At 38.5% G+C, this 27,709-nt stretch overlaps 2 long non-coding RNA genes across 2 annotated transcripts in view; one reads left to right on the top strand and one right to left on the bottom strand.

Moving 5' to 3' along the window:
* The window catches only part of LOC139810431 (uncharacterized), a 163,496-nt gene that overhangs the window by 60,154 nt on the left and 75,633 nt on the right, over positions 1–27,709 (top strand). The window lies entirely within an intron of this gene.
* On the bottom strand, positions 585–26,585 carry LOC139810541 (uncharacterized). The gene is made up of 3 exons (XR_011731419.1): positions 26,109–26,585; positions 1,714–1,950; positions 585–981 (listed from the first exon to the last, which is right to left on the bottom strand). It is a non-coding gene; the product is annotated as an uncharacterized lncRNA (long non-coding RNA).

Below are 27,709 nucleotides of genomic sequence, written 5' to 3'. Positions count from 1 at the left end.
CATATGTTCGTGAAGTGACACTCAAACACACACGTGTAATTTGCGTATACTCGTGCAATTATGACATATACGTATGCGTATATACATATATATATGTATATATATAGACTTATTTAATAATTTATATTATGCGCATACACATAAATCGATGGATCGATAAAGAAAGCCATGATATATGGGCTAATTTGACGTATCGCGAGGCTACCGATCGTGCCGTCCATGTACGGCCGAATGACCGACTGTAAATTACTGGCACGTCGGCGTAAAAACATCGAGAGACCTGACTCCCTTGACGGACGTGAACGTTCATCGTCGTCGAAGCCTCATCGACGCTCGAATCCCCATTAACTCCCGTTCAATATAAATGTTGAATCACCTTTTCGAATCATGCATACTCTTCTGGCGCTTCGTAAGTCCGAGAAACATCTTGATTTATATCTCTGCAAAATTTTATAGAGTGTCGCATGAATTTACCTCAAATACACGGACATTTCTAGCAGGAAATCGAAGAAATATTAATATCGAGAGATAAACGCTAATATGGGTAGATTATTAATGAAAAATAACATAATTTTTCCATTGGTACAAAATTATTTTATTCTTATAAAAATTAACATTAAAATCTCTGGCATATGTTATGTAAACTTGTGCATTTAATTAAAATAATGGAATTACAATTATTTAATTTGATAAAAAAGAGTAAAAATTGCCATTGTTTATTATCAGATAAATATATTGTCTTATATGTTTTCGAAGATGTATATTATGAGCTACACGTTCTCTCTACCATAATAGTGTTTTTGCTTCTCCATCGGGTAGACCACCGCGGAGATGAAGTCGTCCTTCCTCGTTCAACCTAGCATCTCTTGTGCACGCTTCTGATCTCGACAGCAGCGATTTGTTTAGTCTCTTTCGTGCAATTCTAACGCGCGTTTCAGCAGAATTCAGGTCGTTGCAGAAAGAAACCGCGTGACGACGTGGCTGTCATCAAAAAGCCAAATCAGGAATTATTTGAATTATAGGAATTGCAATAAAATTGATACAGTAGCTAAATAAGAGATATCAAAATGGAGAAGTTTTACTTATAGTAGTTGTTATTATAAGAAATTTATCGAACTTTTATTAGAACATGTATTTTATACACTATCGTATCGTCATACATTTTATACTGAATATTAGACTTAATATTACGTAAAGTAAATATTAAAAAATATTTTCAGGAAGATATAACAATTAAAAGTGAAAATTAAAATCTATTTTGTATATAATACTGATTCACATAATTTATAAACCGATAAAATATATTCATATATTGCTAATTTAAACGTAAAAGATAGTTCATAACGTTCTTGCCATTTTATTTATGTACGCCGATTGATTCATAATTGAATTGCATATTACATACAACATTTTAGCAGTAAAGTTTATGTCACGCTCTAGATGGCGGCGCGATAAAAACTTTAGGGCCTCGTAGATTACGTCTTTCAACAATGAACGTTCGCAAGGGCTCCCAGCTGTTCGAACACCCGAGTAGGGAAACGATGTGATTTTCACTTTTCCGGCTCGAACGCGCGCTTGAACGAGAAACGGCACGACGCGAAACTGAAAGAACCACCCACGGAGCGGCGGGAACGGGTGAGGATTTCTCTTGATCATTTCGATCGCGCCGGCTCGCCTTTATGTGCATATTATGTATTTATTATGGCTGCCTACCAGGAATCGCGCGACAAAACCACAGGAGCCTCAAGAACTCCTCCTTTTGCTCCTCCGCGGGACTCTCTTTGGAGACCGTTCCACATAACGTTCGAGAATCCTGGGGTCCCGGGTAGGGGGCTCATTAATTGACACCGTGATACTTGCCCCGCCGGTCTTGGTGGTCCGCTTGCTTTTAACGATACGCGCCAATCCCATTGATTTCGATCGTTGTTGTCGATGATCGCGATCGTTCGTCTAACAGAAGGACAAGAAAAATTCTCGCATGATTTATCGTGATGATAATGAAACGGCTGTAATTTCGCGGTTCAATTATGCGCCACGTTGAACTTCATGTTTGATAATAAGCAGCGTTTATAACAATAATTATTAAACGTTTCATATATTTTATATACGATATAATGGATTCGTATTATAATTACAAATTATACATAGTGTGTGATGCGACAGATATAAAACTTATATTTTTTAGGGAGGAATTTAAAATTATACTTCGACGTTTTAAATTTCTATTCTGTCTCATATATATAATCCTAGTTTTTTTCTTACATATTATTCTCACATTGTTAATTCAGTTATAATGCGAAGTAAATATTTCCTGGATTGTTACTCGCCACCCTGTAAAAGTTCCCACTTAAGCTTATATACATATTTTGTGCGTTGACACGCGGCTCACGTGCTTGTTATATCTTCAATTTTGTAGGCACAAGCAAACAGTTGGCACATTTAGGAATGTTCGGATTGATTTTTTGAATTTTTATTATCACGTACAGGTCTTTCTCCACAAAATTCGACTTGTCTGCGCATCACGTACGGCCTATAGTATCATGCGTTTTTCTGAGACTACCGTTCATTTATAGGGCAATCTGTAAGCCACAAGCGGACACGTTGACGAATGCTTCGTGACACTGTAGAACTGGGCCGGTACTCATAACGCATTTACATTCCTTTCAATGTCGTGCCACGTTCAGTAGAGGCCACCTCGCGAATTGATATTCCTCACTCGAGTTCTTCGATTTATCGGCCGCCCCTATATAACAGCCATAAGTCTCATGTACGGAATAGTACAGCAGATGTCGAACTTGGCTAAATATCCGTCTGATGATTAACGAAGCGCTATCACACTTACAATTAGTGGAAAATATACAAGTGTTTTAAAAAGTCTTGGTTAATTTTTATAAATAGCACAGTTATATATAGATAGCTCCCATTTTTATTAGAAAAATTCATTATTATTGCATTTCAATAAATTTGTACGTAAGCTCAAAATGTCAATATTAGAACCAAAACTTTGAAATACATGGCATGTCAATGTCGAGTATCGAAAATTTATATTCACATGCGGTTAAATAATTAGATTTATAATTTTTATCTTTGAATCCTTCGCATCCAATTGATATTGATACAAAAAATTTAGACTATACATAATATAATTACAATTATAAATATTGTTATTGTATTGTACATTATCTATCAATTTTATAATCAAAAGTTATAAAAATGTCTTAATTCGCTATCATTTAAAATGATTCATATTATAAATGTAATATAAAAATGCAATGCTCTTTTTATATTATATAAAGTCGTACATTTTTATTATGTGATACATGTGCGAAGGGATGCAGACATTAAAAAGCGGTAAATTTCCGTTGAATTTCGAAAAGAAAGTTTCTATAATTTTGTCAGAAGCTGAAAAAACTTGACAACGATTGACGCGCCGGATGACGAGTATAGAGCGCGTAAGTATTCAAAGATCGATCGGGACTCGACCTGGTTCGTGAAAGAGTGAAGCGTGTGTATCAGCGGTTTTACGCTTTTGTTATTCGGCGCGTATCCGTAGTAATAATAAATTATAATTCTCTTTTGAAATAGGCGGATGGCATGTAGATACGTCTCACGCGGGCAAGTGGCGGCCCCATATTTACGATTATAATGTCCGCATAGCATTATTTCGATCTGGGAAACGCGAACATGACGGAATGCCGAAGAGGTCTCTCTATCATGCCGTCGCATAATAATACTTACATGCTCGTCAGTATGGTGATATTTGTACATACGGTTAGATCGCGAATTGCTATTCGGATCAGATATGAATATGATTATAGCGCGCGCACAATGCGAATGGCGGAGAAAGGTTTTTGCGGCAAACCCGACGATGAAGATATAAAATAACGTTAGACGTCGGCTCGTTCCATCGGGATCCTTGACTTTTAATGCCGAATGCCGGGAATAAAATCGGCTCTTTACGATTATTACGTTTCGTATATTTGTGTTCATTACATTACAATATTATGTTTATTGCGGTAAGATAGGTGTGTCCTCTGTATGTACGGAACAGTTAAACTTTATACTAGAACGAACGCACTGACAACATAATGTTTCGTAAATTTTAAATTTTATGAAGTGGGAAAAATTTAATTTCTAAATTACGACGTAGAACAGATATAGCGGGCATTTTTTCTAAAATACATACTTATTTTTAGTAACAAATAGTAAAAGTTTGAATCTTTAACTGATGTAATTCACCCTGTGCTTCGAAGAACAAAACTATAAAGCTTCCACGGCAGTCGTACAATTGCGTTATAAGTAGCCTTGTTCGCCGTCTAATTGTTATTTCCGAAGAAACGTACGATGCATTAGAACATGATCACGTATGTGATACGTCACTTTGGTGCGTGGTGTTCCGCATCGTGCGTGGGAACTGTCCAGGTCACGCGTCTACGCACCGCGTGCGGAATTATTAAGTGGCCTGAGGAAACATTAGTTTGCTTCGAACGATAGTACCCACGTAGAATTGCAAGGTCTATGATTTTGAGCACGAACTACCGTATGCGATCACTTGCAAACTAGATAATTACGGAGGGAGGGAATTACTCAAGCCTGAAGAAAGTTGAGTGCTCGGAAAATGCATTTGGCAAAGTCGCGTTACAGTTTTTAGCAAATAGCAGCTATAAGACAAAATAAAGTAAAATATTCATAGAGAAAGTTGCAACAGTAAAAGTTTAGAGAAAACGTTGGAAAGCTGCAAATGTGTCTGAGATTGTAAAACGCTCACGACTTTCTTCGTGTTGCATAACTTCATGATTAACTTATTACGTGGTTTCGGGATGATCCTGGTATGCATGGAATTTTGTTGGGTTATGTATCTTCGCTTACGCCTCTCGATAGGCAACGAGCTCATTTATCTGACGCTATATAATTTTCCCGTTATATACAAATCGTTGTTATAAGCCGCGTTAAGTGGGATGTAGTTACTAAAATACTGCCAATAATTCTGTTATTAAAAAGCAGAAAGGAATCGCCATACGTTGATGAGTCTATTTACTATGATATATTTAAATGATTTTACAATTGAATAGATATGAGATTTTATTCTACTACATAACTATATGTAATTTAATTTGCAACGAAAGATTTTGTTTTGTATATATTATATATATATATATATATATATATATATATATATATAACAAAAGATCTTACACTGCAATAATTTTTAGAGACAGATATTTGTTATTTCATCATGCTTAAAGTGTTTATTGCAAGGGTAATCTTTTTGCTATCTTCAATTCGCATCGAGTGATACATCAGCAAACATTCCGAATGATTTCGATAGCGTCGTACCAGATTATGATTGTGTTGTCCTGACAATCATACAGATCTCCCAATCGTTAAGAGTAAGTTTATTCTTGAGTCCTGAGGGATCGTTTCCTGGCATCACCGTCAACTCGGACGAAGAGGGCGGCGCGCGGGAGTTTTACACATAAATCTGGTCTACGTACGGGAGCGACTCCTCATGGGAGTTAGACCAGGATAGGATGGGAAAGGACTCGTGGAACTCTTCTCTTTAAAAGACCGTCGAGAATGTGAGAACCGACCGTCGTTCTTTTTAGTTTGCAAGGGAGCTTTACCTCTTTCTTGTGTGCGATTCTTTGAATTAAAACGATAGTATAGATGAATCATATAAATGTCGTATGTTACATATTATCGCGATCAATATCACGTGATTTCAAGAAATACGCTTACATCGATTTCTCATGCATCACAAATGACAAATATTTATATTACACATCAGAGTTATATATATTATCGATTAATCTTCATTTTCGGTTTAGGTCCAAATGCAATAATTTAATTCGCATTCCAATGTCATTATCTAATAACAAATTGATATGTAATTATATTTATACATTAGCAAAGTGGACATAAATTAATCTTTTACTTATACGTATATATGTTGTCAATTAAAAGGTAGTTGAAGAAAATACAGTCTTCATTTTCACGATAAGTTATTTTTACGCAATAAATTTTTTATTTCTTATTATACATGATATGAAGCTAGGATGCTTTGGAGGGAAATCTTTGATATAGTTAAATTGTGAACGAAAAATTCGTTTGAACTATTAAATATTATAAACTCATTAGTTTTAAGAAATGCATAATTCTTAAAACATAAAAGTATCTCGTTTATCAGCTCGCGTCTCCCCAATTATAAGTCATGTACAATTGATGAGGCTGCATTGACGATTTAGGGAAAACTTTTGTAATTTCCAAAGCACATTTTTTTTTGTACGAAATACGTAAAATCGTCAAAGAAGTCCTTAAACTCTCCGAGAGATGGCGGAGCATAGGCATTCCTCGCAGTTTCGCGAGATCTCGCAGGGATGACTGATCCGCGCAGTCATTTGGGTTTAGCGAATCCACGGACTTGAGCTCGATACACTGCAGACACGTACGCTTACATATTATATATACATCTATATACACGCGCTTTTGTAAGCGATAGCGCAATAAATATTTGCGAAAAATTGAAAGCAAGATACGACATAATTTAAGAATAATAAGAAAAATCAGAATAAAATTCATATACTTGAGCATATACAAATGAAACAAAATAGCGAAAGCAAAAAATAATTTTTTATTTATATCCTTTAATTCAGAAGAGATTAATTTCGCAAGAGCCCGTATATCTATTATATTTCTATCCCAACTCGTTTTCCTTAATTCGGCCATTTGTTTTAATTGCGCAATTTCCGATAAACACATATAAGTTTCTCAGAAGCCGAATTGGTCAATTCCATGAATGGAATTGGTCAAGTCATAAATGTGTTGATTAGAAAAAATTGATGAACTTATAAAATCATGTGTTTCGATACTAAAATTAAGAAATTTAAAACTAAGAAACTACAGAAAATGGAATTGATCAGTTCGATTTCTCGTATATTGTTCGATTCGATGGTTAGACATAATCTTGGGAATTCGTGTAATTAAACTGCTTAGCTGCATATATACCACGATATAACTTGACATTTAAATCGTTTCGCAGTACGATTAAATCTAACATCCACTAATTGATCCATTGTCTTTTACTCTTTTGTATTTTTTAAAATTATTAATTATCTTTTGGTATTTAACGATAAATTTTTAATTGTAGCCTTATTTTGTGGATTATTGCATCAAGCGAAGTATATCATCTATTGCGCAACATAATTATCGTTATGCACTTACTCGTGTACTTCCTTGATATTATCCGCCGGAAGGTGGGTCATCTTTTACGATTACACGGAATGAGGCGGTGAAACAAGACTGGCGCTGATTTATGCGTGCACGATAAATGACAGCGACGTAGTCAACATAGCGAGCAACTTAAAATACGTGCTTCACTTGCTTATCTATGTAAGAAGTTACTTGTATCTTTACCTCTCTTTATCCCTCGGTTCACGTACGTGCATTGACTCACACGTTCGTCCGCGCATCTTCCTATTCTGTTCGCGCACTCGTGCGCCAGACGAATTAGCCGGATTAATTGAAGCACTGAGAGAACGATACGGACCTAAGGCGACGAGAGGTAGATTTTCAAACGTGGCAAAAAATAATTTTGAAGCTTCTATCGATATTGCTTTTATAGCTCGGATCTCAACGAATCAGTTATTAGTTTTAATGGAAATGCCTAAGGCACGTTGGCTAGACAGGCCGAGAGAACGCGTTAGAACGAAGGAATTTCATCTTGACTCTATAGTTATCTATAGTTATGCGTCTAGTTCGTAATCACAATGTGACGATAAATTGGGAAGTGCGTCTTCCGAAATATACGACTGGAGGAATATATTCGTGAGTTATGATGTCACGGAATAGGAGACAAGGGAAAGGGAATGAGAGTACGCCCTTATAAATGCTCGTGTGGTAGTTACGCAGATGACGCGCTCTAATAATTATAGCTTTGTTGCACGGTACAGGCCGGAGCGACTGATCCGACGATGCGAGTTGAATGGCGGACGAGACAGCCTAACGATTATCGATAATCGCACCGACATGCGGCTCGCGAAACGGGGAAACACGTCGAAATAATAGCACATCTATAGTTTTCCCAGACGCGCTCGATACAAAAAGAAGGAAGCAAAGGGGAAAGAGGAGGTAAAAGAAAAAAGAAAAGTGGAATGTTTCCTCTCCGAGCGAAGGCTGTGAATGACCAGATAAAAATAATACGGATCCGCGAACGTTCTGCCAGGAGGAAATAGATGGAACGTAGGAAGGTATTTGGCACGATCAGCATGCATAAGATTTGGCAGACCATGGGATGAAATACGGGGAGTAAGAAAGTAGAAATTCGATCGGTCCGCTATGGGCTTCCTATACTTTCTCAATGCACATTTCGTAACATGTAATATGATTCTCTCATCAGCACGCGCAATTGACGTTTGTGACTTTTTTTTTAGATAGCTTTAACACGTTACATTTCCTCTACATAATAAATCAGTAATCTAATGTTATGAAAGGCGCGTGTTTGTGATAGATGTATATATACAGTCAGCTATATTTCTAAAATGTATATTTTGCTTTTGATACGTTTGATTAAAAGACGAGTAATAGCTTCACATTCAGATTAGATATCTCGGTATAACTGATAAATATATATAATATATTATGTAACAAAGCTATAATATATATATTATAGCTTAAGATAAATATATAATATATATTCGAAGGGAGAAAAAAAGGAGATGGGATTAAATCGTGTAAAGCATTATGTAAATAACTGTATGTAATTTCTAACATTATTTTAGAATGTTATACAAAATATTAATATTTCTGCTGAAATTTAACTAAAGAAATATGCAAATAAAAAAAATAATGCTTATCGAGCGAGAATCGACAGCCAGAAGGACGGTTAAAAAAGTCTATGGAACATATAAAACGCGCGATGTCGTCTCGCAAATTCTGTCCATGTTTGGTTTGGTCCGAAAGCTGCGAAAAACGGGTAGGCTCTCCGCGGCATATATCGCGAGCCCCGATTGGCTAATTGGGAAACCCAATAGTTCTAAATTAATCGGTATCATTAATAGCACACGCGCGCAGGGACAGACTCGAAAAGAGAGAGGGTGCCAGCTAGAAAGAGTAAGGGATCGAAGCCTGAGAGAAGAAACATTTAAAAAGTCGACCCGACATACCGACAGCCAGCCGCGCAGCTCTCTCTCTCTCTCTCTCTCTCTCTCTCTCTCTCTCTCTCGCTCTCGCTCTCGCGCTCTCTCACTTCGTCTGCCAGCTAAATTTATCCTAAACGATGGATGAACAATGGTTACATAAATAGAACAATATGCGTAGCAGCCGAGAAGAGAGAGAGAGAGAGAAAGAGAGAGAGAAAGAGAGACAGAATGGAACTCGTTCAAAAGTCACAATCGCGTCTCTCGCTCCTTCCTGTCTTATTTCACGATGCTTCGAAGGCACCATCTCACTTTCTCGTCTTTCAACGCCTCTTCTCGCCGTCGCGCGCGTCGAAAAGGGGAACCCTAAAACCGCTGCTTTGCTGCTTTTGGGAGAGAGACCCGCGTTCCGATAGACATTGCAATTCTACATTCAGCGACGCTTCTGTTTCATTGAAACTTTACTTACGAATACCTACTTGCGTTCGAATACAAAGAGTATTCGGTTTTTGTATAAACGCTTTTCATTTGGCACAGTGTGTAATGAGTGTTATCGGCTTTTAATTATTTACTTTAATCGACATTATCTACATATAATACAGATATGACGTTGTAAGTCAATGTGTAATTAAAATATTGCATCAATATAGACTAGAAAAGAGAATTTTTGGCAGTTTCGGTGAAATTGAGAGAAGCAAGACAGGTGCACAATGATTATTTTCTATTAAGTATCTTATTCTACACTGAAAAAAGCTGTTGCTTCAATTAAAATGCTACCACGGGGTGCCAAAAACATAAGTAGTTTATTCAATTGTATTATTATTAGACCCAATATCTGGATTATTAAACCAATAATTTAATTATTGATTATTATTGGACCCAATATCTGGATTATTAAACCAATAATTTAATTATTGATTTAATAATCCATGATATTGGGTCTAATAATAATACAATTGAATAAACTATTTATGTTTTTGGCACCCCGTGATAACACTTTAATTGAAGCAACAGCTTTTTCTTTCTCAGTGTAGCTATTAACTAAGAAGTTCGATACTCTTAATGATGCAGAAATTGATTAGGTATTAATTAACAGGCGAGATTCAGTTTATTATATGTTTTGCATTTTAAGTTTTAACGTAGCGCTCGTTTCCGCTAAGTGTAATGAAGTACAGAACTCAAAGCGCCCATTAAATCCATTTTGGTGTTTGATGTTTTGCGTTGCTCTTGAATGCATGGACAGTTTGTTTTAGCTGAGATTTACGTTCGTTTGGGATAAATGGTTTTGACGTAAAATGTGTATTTAATACTAAGAAATTTTTAAGTAGATTTCGGACTAAAAACTGAAGCGGAGATACTCGGAAAAAAAGGAAAGATGAGCGTAGAAAAACGCATATCTTGCTAGTAACATAACGGACATAACGTTGGAATTTGTATAAAAACTGTTCTGTTCTTTGCCGTTTTTGCTGGATCGATAGTTATCAATCTTAAGTTCAGTCTACAACGCAAATGATTGAATTCAATAAATTTAATCTCGTTTTTCTCGTATTAATATCAATCGTTATAAATCAGTTGTAAATAACAAATTTTCACTCTTTATATTCACTCTTGCATTCTTTAAAATATTAAAATAATAAAATTTTATATTTAATTATGTATTAATATTCCCTTGATATATCCGTTTCACCAAAGCGATCTGTTCTCACATCTTAGTATTAGAATAAAAAAATATACTCGTTTCAAGTGTGACTAAGAAATGTATCCCGGGTTGCGAGTTAAAGTAAAGTCATAGCGCGCGGCAGATACTCACGGGATCAATAACTAGTTTCCCTTATTGTTATGGTTCCAACAGAGACCGGGAGTCCTTCCTAGCAGCAAAAATGCACGATCTGTCTGGGCGTACATATGTACGTCGAGAGACGGACAGACGAACAAGATGATCGCATAAATTCGCGGCACGACGATAGAGCTCGTTTAGGACGCGAGTGAAAGAGAGAGAAAGAAAGGGAGATAGAGAGATAAAAGACGTATAAATACATACCCGGGCGTGTTGTGATATTAATACAATCACGGATCATTCCCGAGTTAGCCGGCAGCCGTGCGCAGACACTAGATTGTCTGAATCGGGGTGAACGACTTTATATAGCTTAGCGGAGATAGAGACGGAGAGAAAGAGGGTTCGTTCTTACTTCTCGCCTTGTTCGGGTTCGCTTGTTTCGGATAGTTTGGAACCAAAAGATTTCTAGGGGCATGGCACGCGTTTGCGGATAAATGCTTAATGTGAAGGTTGTGAACGTCGCGTATGTGAACGCGACAGGGTTCAGAGCGCAAAGGAATCGATGACGCGTGAAGCGTTACTGCTGACAGTATTTTGACACGGTATTTCTTTTCGGTAATGTTCTTTTTTGTGTTTATCGTAAAGCTCTCCCAGTATTATCACATAGTTTCTTCTTTCAAGTATTACCTACACTTTTTCTTCATCTACATAAAAAAGATCGTGAATACCGATGACGAATCTGTTATCAATTTTTATCGAGGATCCAGTCTAATGGCGTAAGACGTGTCTCCGTGAAGCTATTAACGAAGGAATCGGAGGGCCAGACCGTACTCCACGGTATTCTAGTACGCTCCGTGGAGCGGAAGTGATCTTCACTGTCTCTTTCCTACCCAGTTTATCGTGTCCCTTTTCTCCTACGTACCGGTTCCTGCCGTGCAATCGTGACCCTCTCCTCCTTGCCCCACCAACGCTTCCCCCCTTGGTAATCGGCAATCCGATCAACCGGAACCTCTCCAATCCACCGACCCAGACCACAAGTATCTCGCTCGAGACCGCTTCTTCGACTACCAATCATGCATTTACTCAAACGTCCCTAATCCCTCGAGGACTCTTCTTCAAGATTGTCACGTCGTTATTATTCGGAAAACTCCGACTGACCGCACATATTTACCGAATACACTCAGCCGTAGGGCGTAGGCACATTTGCTCGTCTACAGCGGATAAACTTGTAATATTATTGCAGAAAGAGCTGTGAGATGTGGGAAAATACGAAGATTCGAGAAACGGAAGTGTTACTGCGAAGAATTAATTCTTAAATGCCATGCGATTTATTGTACGAAATAATATTTCGAAGTCCGATGATAAAAAGTTGTTACGTAAGAAAAACTTTTTGTTAAAATTACGTTTAGCAGATACGAGCCAAACGCAGATGAAAAAGCGTAGATAATTTCCATCTAGGCAACTGGGAAACCAAGTTTGTTCATATCAAGATGTTTCGTATAAACGTGAACAAGATCGTTCGTCAATATATCCTGCGATATTTTACCGTCCGCAAAAAGCGTATCAAAAACCTTTTGCACCGTGCAAATTCGACCTTTGAAATAAACTCGGTACACAGAAGTCGCGATATTAGAGCAGCTTCTCTCGCGCTCGTTGTAATCGGAGCTTCAACCGGAGCGCATGAAGAGTAATAAAGCGTAAAAACGAGAAAGAAAGAAGGAGAGAGAGAGAGAAGAGTGTCGGCAGTGTTGTTCGCAATATTCCACAGATTTATATATCCACTCTCAAAGTGGATATGCGCAAAGTGTTATGCGCGCGAGAACAATGGGGTACAATCCAGATGCCATCTGGTACACGACGCAGCCCGTCGACGCAGTAGTGATGCGTATCGTTACCAAATTAGCATCATAATGGCGACGGTTGGTGTCGGCAGCAGGTAGCCGTCATTATTAAAATATTATGAACTTCTGATGCGTTGCGAGGATGAGGCTTACGTCATACCGCGGCGATCGGGGCGCGGGGGAGGACCGGAAGTGCCAGCGTGGGTATCATGGCGCGAGGCGACAGGCTCCGTCGCACTTGTTCAATGCTACACGATTCAATAACGCCGCTACCTAATACATTTGTATATCTATGGCAACCACGTGCAGTACCTCGATATTATTATGTCAGTCGTAGGATTCACAGGCTGCTTTGGCTTCGGTATCGCATTCGGTAATTAAGAGCGACACGGTTCAAGCTAAATTAATATTATAAAAACAGATTTTGTTTGTTATTTATCGACATCAAAATCACATTATCCGAATTGAATTATTTTTTTCTTTAAACTTAAATAATATTATGTATATAGATAGATTTTTATGTATATAATATATACATATATGTATATCCATCTATACATATAAAAAACTCACGTTTATTTAAATTACGTTTATTTAAATATTAAGTTATTTTTATACATAAATTTTAGTTAATAATCACATTTTACACATTTAAAATAAAGAATTCACATAATTCAACCGTGACGATCTGCATTTTGAAAGAAATCGAAGTAATATTTAAATCTTAAATTGCACTCCATCGTTCCAAGTTCTACTTTCTGGATAATATAACTGAACGAACGTTCACCGGACCATCAATGGCCGGCGGTGTGTGTCTAATCGGTTTTGGAACCGTCTTAACGGCCTGGCGCGGACAGCGCAGAACCGGATTGCAATGTGGTAAAGGAAACAGTGCAGTGGAAGAAAGGGAAGAAGAAGATGAAGAAGAAACGCGACGGAGGGAGAATCAACGCTCGATGAGGAATCGATGATGACTATGCGCATATCCGTTGTTCGGCGTCCTTGAAAAGGACCATTCCCACCTCCAGGTGTCGGTCACGGGTAATCCAACCTACTGGCTCGATGTAACGAGCGGATCGAAATCGCAAAAGAAACCCATATTCGTGTCAAAACAACTACTGGAGTACGGACCCGACTAGTTTCGCCTCATCTTCCAACAGCTTTGCTCAGTCTTCATCAACAGAGCTATCCGTGACGCAATGACGTACTTATAAGGGTGAAATGGCAAAAATAACAACTTTCACGAGCAATGTAGAATTACATTGTTCGTATTTATATATTTGTTTATTATCAAAATTGAGCGCAAGCGTGCAATAGACTGATTTTTAATATTGTTATGTGATACTTTTGAATTAAAAGAAAGAATCAGTTTATACCGTTAATTAAACGGTTGATATAATACACGTTGCATCGATATATTTTGCTTGAAAAATTATATCGTCGCTCGAATATATCGGTGCCCGTTGAATTTGAGAGCCACTGCAGTTACAAGTAGCTCATATAAGTGTTTCTACTAAATTAAATCCTATTCCGATGATGGAGAGAGTCATGTGGGTATGTTAGTGTACAACGACGTTGAATGGACCGGCCAGCATCAGGGAGCCGGTGGAGGATGCGGCCGAGGTGTTGAGATTCCGGGAGCAAGAAATACAAGAATAACTGCGGAGAATGCTAAACGTACCGTGACTTATTGGAGGAGTGGAAAATGAGATTTGGACATTGAGAGTGTGAACGATGATCTCATTTCTGAGAATACAATGCACGTCCATCTCGTCGGATCTTTGAAGGAAGGTGGTCGCTCATCGCTCTCGCGCCAACGTACGCGTTGTAAATCGTTATTTTCAGAAATTGTCAGACACAACACGTACTCTCAGTAGACACCTAATTACTTACTTATTATTTTAAATGGCTCCTATTTGTCGATGAGAAGGGACACAATTTAATTGAGGCTATTGCAAAAGATGGGATTGTTTTCTTATCAAGAAAATAAAATCTTGATTGCGTTAAATATACAAGATCTTAATATAACACGTAATTTTAAATTGATTTTCTGTTAGAAAGAGATTTTTATTAGAATACTTTTGATTAAATATAATACATGTTTTGCCGCGTTGTACATTACTCCTTAATATTAAATTATAAATATCTTCTTTATAATAAATAATGCTATTTTGACTGTTAATTATTATCCATTGCACCGCTTTTATAACGTCAGAAAAAGATGAGACACGTCGTATAGGGAAAATGCAAAGCAAAGGTAGATCGAGGCAATGTAGATTCGAGTGAAGTAAAGCCTAAATAAACATGCTTGCCTTTATTACAACACCTCTCTTTGCTCCCTACTGTTCTTCTACGTTTCACACGGCATTTTGTCTTATTGAGATTTTGTCTTATCTATGTGCTAACACGTCGAAAACTATATCTCAAAGATATCGCCCAATTCAACTTTTTCTCGAGAAGATTGAAAAATTAGTATTATTTGCCAAAAAGTAAGGAATTATTTTTATGTGTACTAATATAAGAGAGACGCAAATAACAAAACGAAATTACTCGATATTTTTTAAAAGTAAATAGTAAATATATGTGTGTAAAGCAGAACTATATGCCTGCGGAATTTAACAACAAATTTCAGGGCCTGTTTGATGAAACTAGATCGAAGACCGTAGAGAGCTGTCGATTTCTCATATAACCGTTGGGCGATTTTGAGAACAGACATGCGTGAACGATTATTTCGAGGGCTGATCATCCCGTTAAATCCTGATTCGCAGTTGCCCAGAAGCACTGGGAAGTAATCAGAGCGATAGGGCAGTTAAATAGCATCGTAACCGCGACCGAATTGTTAACACGTGGAACACGCAACGTACATGTTGCTACGGGGCACAAAATCCGTTTGGTCGAATCTCCAAATCTGTATTACGCGCGTTTTCGAGATCGGCTGTGTTAGCGGCGCAAGAGTATAATGCAAATACCAGAAAATAACTGTTTCTACCTTAGAAAATTAACGCGTGAATTAACGTTAATTAACGCAATTGATAGCATAATAATAAATATTGCGTCGTGTGGTTTAAAATATCAAATATTACGATCAAGAAAAAGGATTAAAATATTAAAGTAACGTAATATCTAATGTACTTTTAATTATGTCATCCGTCACATGGTGTGATATAGGATATATCCTATATAATTATATTGTTGCGCCCGATAAATTAAAGTTGAATCTAGCCGCCTTCGCACGAAAGTCGAGAAGCGATCGTTATATAAAATGTTTTTGTATAGAAAACGTGATTGCAAAATGTTTTTCTGTCAAGCGCAAGGTAAACGAATAATAGGAAGTTGCGTAGCTGCTGTTCGCTTTGGATGACTTTGTCGATGCAAACATAATTAGTTTGATTATTGCTGTTTGGACGTCGTGAAATGCAGAAAGCTATATACGCTTCTTGTTTGTACTTGGCTAAATGTATTCCATTGCATCTGCAACTGCGTTCAACACAGAGAAATAGAGACGCGGTTAAAGGGGACGAGTGAGAGGGAGAGAGAGAGAGAGAACGCGCAATGTGCAAGCATGCGCTTGCAAGCTTTGTAAACGATAGCGAGATGCGCGGACGATCAATCGGTATCGGCGAATTGTAATAGCCGATTCTGATTAGATCTCCCATTGTTGACGTTATTCGATACTACAGACTTGCCTGGTTGCGTCTAATTATTCTCGTATTCGGCTGAATTCCGGTTAACCAATCATTTTTGGCGTGTAATTAAACTGTTCTCTGGTTTCGCAGTATTTTACAACAAATGCATTGTCTCTCTATTCACAAAGCACTAACTGATTTTTAAATCTTCTTCATACGAAATCGCACGCAAAGTATTTTACATATTTCCTTTTATAAAGCGAATAAGTATCCATAACAATTCTTATTATTAACGAATATTATTATTCACCTGTTTAATTTCTCAAGCTGTATATTGTATTTCTGATCTTCTTTTGCTTGTCGATATATACGACACGTATCTTATAGGTGCATAGCTTTTGCACAAGAAGTTTCCCTCCGGAAATCGCTAATCAATTACATTCTTTCTGGAAAAGTGGTCAACGTCAATCAGCAAGTACGCTACAAGGGTAGCGTTCTTCTACTTCATTCGGATGTCTAATAGTGCTTTATTGTACCAAAACGCCAAGATGACTGACAGGAACGATTAGCGATACGTTAGGGATACAATGATCAATCTTCGAATATACGAATCTATCTAGGGGAAACCATATAGTCGTTGGCCACTTGAGCTTATGGGGTTTCAATCAGAATGCAATCACGTTACATTTATGTCAATTTTTTTTTCTCTAAAAGGCAATAAATTTTAGTTGCTTCTCTAAAAAATAATGGATTTATTTGCCTAATACTTTTATACAAAAAGGGTTAATAACTTGACACTGCCACTCTTATTTAACGAAGATATTAATTTTTTAATTATGCTAAATAGCTATTAACTAAATCGTTTATCATATGTTTTATTTAAATCTTATTTTTAGGATGACTGTGTCTGTCTCTAAACAAATTATTTTGGCAGACTAGTCATTCTTTTAAAATGTTTAAGCTTTGAATAATAACTACGGCTTCCTTATCAATTAGTATCAATTAGTACAAGAGAGTCATAATAAAGTAGAGAAGAAAAGTGAGAAGAAAAGGTAATTTCAGCACAGTCTGCTAACGTAATTTTTTAAGTATTCTAAATAACAATCGTATATGTAATATTTAAAAATTAATTTCTATTCTCTTATTTTATTTAGAGAACTTTATCATCAAAGTTATGACATTTGTTATATATAATTATTACAAAGTAATAATTTCATCCAAATATGCATAAATATGAGCAGACCGTTAAAATGAAGCATAATCGTTCACGATCGTTTTAAGTACCGCGCGGGCCCTTTTCCCGGTATCATGTCTTTTTCAGCTTTTATAGAAACGTGAAGGCACGGCCGTGCACCAGCCGTAGCGAGAAAGGTGTAAAGCAAGCGAAGGTAGACAGATCTCGGCACTTATCGGTCTGCGAGATAGCCATTAACGAAACTAAAAGCCTCCCCATATATCTCACTCCGGCAACCCTCTCTCTCCTCTCACCACCAAACGTTCCAACCCTTCGCCTACGTCGTCTCCCTCCCCGCTACATCCTCATTTCCCTTGCCGCCTCTATCCTTGAGGTAGACACATCACCGTTCGTTGTTTGTCCGAGGCTTTTGTTTTACTTGCTGATATATATTAGCCCTCTTCCCGACCGCCGCCGCGGCGGAAAAAGAGGGTGAAGGAGGCAGAACCGTCCTCCCCTCTTTTTCACATCTCCCTTTTCACTTCGAAACAGTACAAGTCACGCCGAACTTTTCTCATCGCTCGTTGTGATTATGAATTACCCCCTTCTTTCTCGAAATATCTTTTTCTGTCTTACTTATTGTTAGTTAGTATTGCCCTTAACGGTTAATAATATGTTGGTTATTACTTTCAACAGAATAATGCTTGGCAGTAATTTTAACGTCAATTTCAAACAAATTGAAAAAAAACTTCACTACTGTTTATATATCGATTAATATATTCCGCGCACGTTCTCGGGAAGTCTTTGACGTACCCGGGCGTGTGGGAAAAGATACCACTGATTTCCATTCTTCGAAAAATAGCGTACGTACCGCCGAAGCGTTTAGGATGTTTCGATGAGCTTCACGAAAGGAAAACAAATATCGAAAACCAATAAACGATAAGCTGCTAATTGGAAGTCGAGACGGCGTCGGGCGTACCGATGTGGCCGCACCCGGCGACCCATCGATTCGACGCTCGCCATAAACCTCATGTAATAATTTAACAATCTGTGAAGAATTGACGCCCTACCTTCGGTCAGTGATGTAAGCAGGTAGACGACCGGGTTATTCCTGTTCTTCGACACCTACCTTCGGCACACTGCGCGGCTGTTTATTCGACACTTCCATCCTATCCTATCTATATTGACTCTTAGCACGTATTTTTCACATTTTCTACTTTTTCTTGCTAGGTACATTTCAGGCGAAACACGAGAAGCTTTTCTAAAAGATATCGATTGCGATGACAATATCGACGTCTTTAATGCTTCTGATCAACGTCAAATTTTTTCTTTTTTTAGAGAAATTTTAATATTACATCCAATTTTGCAATTTTCAAGAAAAGAGTCAAAATAAGAAATGATAAACGTGAAAATTACGAACAAACATGATTAGCATTATTTTCTTTTATGTACATTGTAGAACCGTGTAGAATATACACGTGTATTTATGATTTACATAACGGTTCAACTTGGGATCTCAATCTGCTAAACGTTTAGATTTCTTTCCTCGACTATCTAGAAACTTGAAGTAAATTGATTTTGTGCGGAAGACTATAACAAAATTAAGTTTGTGCATGTACTATATGTATATATACAGGCAAAGACGTAGGGTAAAATAATTTTCTTTTTTGAATTATTGCGAAGTATATTGCATATCAAAACCGTAAGATATTAATATGCAAAAACCAAGTTTTAAATGTCGAGAACAGTATTTTATACAGTTGTTATCAATATAAACTCTAAACTCACTATTGTTGAATTGTGAATTTGGTTTTAGAAGTAACTTTTATCTAAAAGATATTTCTAAAATATATTTATTCTCCCGCGATATATATTCTTGAAATTTTACATAAACCTCAATAAAATAAATCTTGTAAACACATTGATCTACGTGAAATTATAAGTCTTAATTTTAATTAAACCAGAATTAATTTTTCCACTGAACGCGTCGTCTACTTAGTTACCGCAATTAGGAGCAATTAATCGAGGGACATATGGATATGAATAAGGAGAAACGTTCGTACAATTGAGGTGCTCGTCGCGTTAATATGACGACGCGATATCGTAGACTTATGTTCTTGGATCAACAGCGGTGGTAGACACTGCAAGAACGCAAACTCGTAACAGCGATACACGGTCGGACAGCGGGAGCGTGCGGCGTAACCCCGCTGATAACATCTCTAATCACACCGAGGCCGAACCAATCAGCACTAATCCTGGCCTCGGTACTCATCCAGGAAGGTTCTATAGCTCGGAGCTCCGGGATAACCACCCTCGCAACTCCCGCCCCCTTCAACCCCTAGGAATCTCGTGAGCCTTGCGTATACAACATCACGTACAATTCACCATCGAGCGCTGTAGAGCTCGGTGCCTGCAGCTGTAGCATCATACACTGCCAACGCCACCGATACCACCGATCGAAATTACATGTGTTCATGTGTATTGCTGACACGATACGTGCGCTTCGCTTCCGTTTATGTTTGATGGAACGCGAATCGTTTCGATTAATCGAAGATTAATCTGTCGATTAAACTGTTAATTTTCGAGAACGTACAAAAGAGAATATGGTTGAGCGTACATATACCGAATGTATGAACGGATATTAGGCGTTACACAAAGACATCACATTACGGCCGACAATGGACGAAGTGGCACATATCTTGATAAGAATCACAGTCCGTCCCTCGCTCATATCGTCATGCCAACACGGTTGACTGTGTTGATAGATCGAGTACCATTTCAATCATTCGCTTTGAGAACGACTCTCAAGTACCTCTTCACGGGGATAGATAAAATATCACGAAGGCACATGCTTTACAGGCTAGCTGTCGCATTGAACCAGCGCGGCGACGTATAAAAGACGTAAAACTTAATGAAATGTATAGGATGGAACTCGATTATATCAACATTTTCTACTATGGAGCGCACAATCTCGAATCAGCATCTTTTTAATTTCAAAGCACTGAACAGTAATAGCAAAATCTAGTCTGATGCAATTAGCGAAATTAATTTTCGCTCTTTCTCGAATTTAGAACCCTATTTTGCCACGGATAATCGGGACTCGCATTGATTCCTCGTATCAATTTAGCGTTTCTAGCATTTCGAGTAGCTGCCGAAGTGCCATCGCCGACTGTGTAAATTCCCTCGTCCGTGCAACTGTGCCGTATTTACGACGTTATGTCCGAATTGATTTGTCAGAGAGGGACGGGTGGGACTGAAGAGTACGTGGCACCTAGGCAAGAGAGTGCGTCGAAGGGTCGTCTGTACGGTTAAATCTCCTATACGGTAGGAGTTCCAAAGGGAGTTGGCGGTGGCGCACGGTCTGCGACTCCGGAGGACTTCAAAATCGAGCAGCTTCCCGCGGGAGTTTGGCCCTCAGACCCCTCCATGGCCCTCTCCTCTACACATCGCTTACCCCTGCTGCTGCTGCGCGGACTTTAGGCGGACGAGCGTGTACGCGAACATGTGGACTCATCATCATCAAGCGTGCTGCGATATATTCCGAATGTACTGACCGTCATACACGGACCCCACACAGCCGCATCCTTCCTTTTTGCTCTCATTAAGCTCTCGTTCGACGGTAGCTCAGCCGCCAATCATTTCGTTCGTACTCTGGCCCGGCTGCGTCCACTAACTGAGTGTAGCCTAATTACGAATGTCCGGAGGGTTCGATTCATCTTTGATGGAGTGAAGGCAGCCGCCCCTCCTTACCCTTTCCTTGCACCACTATTATGTTACGATAAATACTTACATAGAAACACATTTTCGAATTCGTTCTGAGTCATCGTTCGATACCATTCGAAAACATCGCATTATATTCCAAGAATAATATTCCAAAAGTAATCTGACCGTTCAATCAAATTAACTTATCTGATAACTTAGCATTGCTATTATATTTCTAGGGGAAGAATATAATAAATACGTGTACTTTTTACAATCTTATTTATTTATTGATGAGAGAGAGAGAGATACAAAAGTATATGCATCGAAATTAAAAATGATATAACTCTGCAATTATAACAAACATGTTATACAGTTAAATGGAAAGAATGTAAAGAATTTCTGCGCAAAAATACAACACACAACTCGATTCATCTAACGAGATATCTGGAAACTAATCACCTCTCGTCTAAGAAATCGAAACGAAGGCAAGGCATGCGCGTAGTTCCATTTTATTCCCTAAACATATCGTCGTAGTTTGGCAGCGAAAGGCCATCTGGCGATTCTCTAACACCCACGAGCGGCTCATCGAAACCCTCACGGGGTCTAATGATGTATAACGTGGCATTCGTTCACACTGACCATAGTTACATTTACTCGCTATATTCGTAAGCTGGGGTCAAGCGTACGGTATCGTTGACCCCGCGTATAGCAGAGCTCATTCGAACCCCGAAAATCGCCGACCCTCGCCCTTGATAATGCAATTATCGTTAGCGTTGGAGTTTAGAGCGTCACATATGTGCGCTTAATGATATTTCACCGTATTTGTCGTATTTTCTCGGTAGCAAAAGCGCTTCTTTTTCAGGAAAAGTTCGCGATATGATATATTTATAGGTATAAAGCAGAAACGCTATTAACGAAAGCAATTTTAACATTAGTATATAATAATTTATATATATTTAAATGATAAATTCAGAATGTAATTATATATTCGGAAAATATTTTGTTTGATTTATACAAAATTTAGATGCATTACATTTTTACGGCACAATACGTCGAAGCTCTTGAATTTTATGCTTACGTGGTGAAACTGGAAACATAACATTTCACGGTAAATGAAACAAATAACATTTCGTTCTTTGAAGCTTAAAGGCTCCAAAAATAAAATAAATATCTTGATTCCGTACGTCAAAGCCTTCGAAATCGATTTCTATGATATTGACGCTTTCTAAAATAGCCGTTTCTAAACTGTATTAATCTATCGTTTCCGAATTTATATATTTCAACAGGAAGAGTATTGTAAAAGTATTTAAAGCAGACAAGTATTTATAAACATACCTCCCACTTATGTGGGATGATATTCGCATAGTAAAGTGACGTATCTGGTTCTGCCTTTGGTTTTCTTTGCAAACCGCTTAGCCGCAATTTTCAAGCTTCAACGATTTAAGTCACGTGGAATTCATGTCATTAAAAACAACGATAGTACTCTCAGATTGGATTCATGAGAGTTGGCAATATGGAGTCGCGACAGAGATTTCGTGGAATAAAACGGCGAGATGAGAGAGAAGCTTCAGTGTGTAACTCGACCACGTGTTTTTAATAATTGATAATCTACGTAGACGTTTGTGAGAACTTGATGTAGGTCCTGGAACTGGTGGCATAATCGTTCCATTCTTTTTCATGGCCGCGTTAAACATTACGTCGAATCGGTGCATAACCTGAGGTAATGTAATTATATAATAGGATTAATAACAATCTCAAACTAATGCGTCTCGACAAATACGTTAATTTTTATAATCTGCAATAAATTTAATTATCTGACAAACTATATTCTCTAATAACTATAAAAATACATCAAAACATATCAAAAATATATATCAAAGTGAAATAGATATTTATATTATGAATTTTAGATGTAAATAAAAAGATAACGATACGCATTTATATTACATTTAAAACAAATATATTTTTTAAATTTGTTATAAAAAATTTTATACAAAAATTTTAAAAAATTAGAGTTATAAAATTAGCAATTAAAGTTTCTATCAAAGAATTATTGTGGAATATTTTAAAGATAAAAAAGTTTTGATTAACAATAAACTAATGTCGAAAAAGGATTATATAATTTCAAAAAAATAATCTGCGGATACAGTTAATGCGAAAAGTGAATAATCTTGTTTTTTGTAAATAGACATAAATCCTTTTAGCGTTACTCTTGAATTAAGCAGCAAGGGTGATCGGGTAAAAGTTGCTGGACAGTACAATTGCGGCGACGGTGAGCTTAAGCCCTTTCTAGGATTGCTCGGTTGTCGTTAGTAATCGTTTTAATAGATGAACCATCGAGAAAGTTAAAACTGACTCCGCGGAAAGTGGTCGCCGTTAATCTCTTTTTCGAGCTACTGTCATGGAATGAGATTTGCGTCGATGAGCTAAGAGTGTGGGTGAGCAAAGTGAAACGCTAGGTAGGAACGCTAGCAGATCCATGCACGCGTACACGCGCATATCGAATCATGCGTGCGAGAACGTGCGTGGACGAACTAACATACGCACATCGATACCGTGTAGCAGGATATCGGTGTGCGGTTTATGTGTGCCCATGCGAGTCGACGGTGGAGAAGTAGATTTAGGGTGGTAGACGGAACTTCTCCGCAGCCATTAGCCGCACACTCGAAAAGCCTCTATAACACGATTCATACATTTTCCTGGAGAATGAAAAACAGTATAGGTTTCGAAACACTAAATCCAATCCTGAAACAATGACGGCAGCGGCTGTCTGCTAAGTCACCAATCCTCTTACGTTTCTACTTACGGTAGATGCTTCTTTTTATATGTATTATTTTTATTACTATTTTTCTATTAATAATGTTATAATTTATCTCGTCAGTTTCGATTAATTCGTCTCTTCTAATACATTGTTTTCGCTTCTAAGTCTTTTAAATTTTTACTCGCGTTGATTAAAAATACAATTAAATATCGTATAGAAACTTTTAATACTATTATAGGTATCGAAAGCTGCACGTATTCAATATATTTTGTCGTAGGAAGTAATAATCAATATATCAAAGTTATAACTTTATCAAAAATACATATCACCCGTATTTTGCATCGATGCTCCGCTAGAGATTAAGGCATATTAAAAAAGTTTTTCTCATACGGCAGACTGGCCGATGTCTCCGTGCAACACGCTTGAAACGATAATTCGCACGTTCGCGTGTATGTAAGCTGAGCGCAGTAGTACGGAGAACTAATTCCAAGAGTTTATCTGTCTGCCGCAGCTCCAAACATCCGAATCGCGAACGTGCAGCAGCCCTTTGTAGGGATAGATTGTAGTAGCAGTGGCACAAGCTGTAACTGCACAACGGCTGTAACTCAACGAGGCGCACACGAAGATTTCAGGCCACTTTGCGTTCTTTCGCACACAGCTTCCGTCTCTTTCTGACGGTGGAGACATAGGAGGAGACTTCGGTTAACGACCGTGCGGAGCAACGGAGAAAGCGCGGAGTGTGAGAAATCGATGAATGCGATCGAGAGGTAGCCGCGAGAGGTAAAACAAAATCGCAGACAATTCCTTGGCCGTCTGTGTTGGCGTTTCTCTCGCTCTCGCCATTCTTCCTTTCGTTCTTTCTTTCTTCCTTCCTCTCTTTCTTCCTCTCTCTTTCCTCTCACCAGCTCCATCGAGTAATGGAGGTGGATAAGCTGTAGGAGGAAACGACAGGGGTTCTCTCACCTTCACTCTCACTCTCTCTTTCACTCTCTTACTCCCGCTCTCACATATACATGCCTGTATATAGCTATAAGCACCAAGCACCTATACATAGAGATATTCCTATCCTTGCGCATCGCGGATCCCTCCATCTCCGGCGCCTTCCCACTCGTACTCCCTCGCAAATCCCCCCCCCTAGCGTCCCTTTACGGATCCTGCCTTCGTTGGCTCCTAATTAAACATCCAGCTCGCTCGAATCCCAAGTCGACTGGGCCGTCGATGTTCCGATATTAGTGCCCCGCTCTGCCGTCGTTTGCCCTCTCCTCCCATCGTCATGCATCTACCCGCGTTTACTTTTATCTTGCACCTCTCTCCACGTCCCTCGTTTCGTTTCTGGACCCTCTCCCCCCCTCCTCCTCACAAAATCCCTATCGTGCACAGCGTAAGCTACGCTGTACGCCTTATAAACAGATTTCGATAAAGAAAAAGGAACAAATCGAGAATCGATAGCCGCTACCGACTCATACAGTTCGAGAGGATTCTAAAGTTCATCCAGCAGGTTCATCGCGAAGCGAAATTATAAAAAGGATAACAGCCTTTATATCGTTACTGAAAGAAACCTTAATTTTCACATTCCTAAATTGTACGATTGATCCCAAATTAAATAACTATCGGGAAACTTAATTTATTTACAACAGTAAGAACAAAATCGTGTGATAGTTTGTGCATTATTTATTCTCACGTAATTACGTTTTTCTTTTTTTACGCGGCAAAAAAAATACAATAATACACACGAAATTAAATTACCTGAACTATTTTCGATGTTAGACATCAAATGAAAATTATCAGGGAATATTATCGTCGTGTTTCCTAAAATTGTATTCATTTGCCGGCGTCAGCGGGTTATAACCCCGGCGTCGACAAAACGAAACTTTCAATCTTCTTCGTGAAGTCAAATACGTCCGCAGTTACCACGGATACATACGTAAGATTCTTTGCCAACCCCCTTTGTTGCTGACTGCGCGCCACGCGAATGAAACATTCGATGCATTATCAACGGTGCGAGGAAAGGATATATACGCACGACAATGCAACGACGCGTACTTCGTCTGTGGCATTCGGTATACGTATATACACGATAATGTAAGGTATACCTCTCTGGAATACCTTGCTCGAAACTGTCCAGAGTCCGAATCCACCGCTATCCGGGGTTACCAGCAACAACCGATGGCAGCAACGGCAGCAGCCGCAGCAGCAGCAGCAGCACGCCAAGCATCTCAAACACGATCTTGTATTCCAAGCTGGTCGCACTGCTGGCAGCGCCTACGAGCGAGAGAATAGTCATTAACTAAATAACAGCCTGATCTCTAGCATCCACGTTCTCTCTCTGTCTCCCCTGTCCCCCACCTCTCACAGCCTTATTCTCATGCCCGTTCCATGCCATCCCTCTGATCTCGCGGAGGAGAAAGGAACGGAGGCCGAAAGGAAAGGAAAGGAGAAACGCGATCCACCTAGTCAGCCAACCAGACAGGAAACCACCCACCACCGCCAACACCACCACCACCATCACCACCACCACCTCTGTCGCCGCCGCCACCGACGGTCGTCCGTTCGCGAACCATCGGCTGGATGTTATCACCCGCCAAACGTTTTACAGCCAATACGGCGCTTTTGCAGTTCTCAAATGACTTTTTTATTGAGCTCAAATCGATATACCCGGCATTCTTCGCTCCGCCGCACCATCGGCCATGGCAGTTGTAACGACAATTTCGCGATCACGATCATCACACGTGTGTTAGTCGTAGCTAATGTTTCTTCATCGTGTTCAAAGCTCTCGTGTTATCTTAATACGATCCCACGAGTAGCCAAATACGAATTGGACGATTGTATAATACCAAATTATCGTCGCACTTAACTTGACGTGATGTTATTTTAAAGTATCGATATAAAACTTTAAAACTAATCCCGTAGAATGAATTCAAAAGGAAACATTTTCAAAGTCTATGCGTATATTTATTAATTATATAATTACATATACAGTATACAAAAATATTATCAGTCTATATAATTATATCATTTTCTTGCATATAAGTTATATAATGACTATAACCCGTATCTGCATTTGAAACAAAATTTGCAACTCTGATATATGTTTAACATAAGTTTAATATACATAAACTTATTTTAATTAGCCATTCTTCTGTTTTGTTAAAAATTTGTATTAGATATACTTCTTACTCATAAAACTGGACCGGGTGTCCACCGTAAAGTCTCATAGGAAAATGGCAGTGCATGACAAAGTCGCGTTTAGTGCAACATCACATATGGCGATAACTGGCTGAGTACTGCTCAGCATTATACCTTTACGTGTCGTATGTCTACGAGGGCTAAGCTCTCCGGAGTAACGTGAGAAGTAACGTTGGACGTTGTCGGATGAGGTGGAGAAGCAAAGAAAAAGTGCTAGAAGATATGGCCGGAGAAGAAAATACTAGCAGGCCGGCACGGTACAATGGCGGAGTTGCGCACGTTGACAATAAACACGTGCCAGTCATGTTTTTCTTCCATTTGCCTCCTCATAAATCCGACATAAAAGCCGGTAGATAAACAGTCAAAGTCTAGGCGCGCGCGGTGATCCCTCAGCCCTGATGCTGCAAAGTACGAATTTCAGGGCCGAAAGTGCCACTTTCGATGTATAATAAGAAATCCTTTCGTAATAATTCAAATAGCTTCTGTTTATTTCCTGACTGCTTTCCAT

This window comes from Temnothorax longispinosus, chromosome 3, assembly GCF_030848805.1.
Source record: "Temnothorax longispinosus isolate EJ_2023e chromosome 3, Tlon_JGU_v1, whole genome shotgun sequence".
NCBI lineage: Eukaryota > Metazoa > Arthropoda > Insecta > Hymenoptera > Formicidae > Temnothorax > Temnothorax longispinosus.
This window is presented reverse-complemented; position numbering and strand designations above follow the sequence as displayed.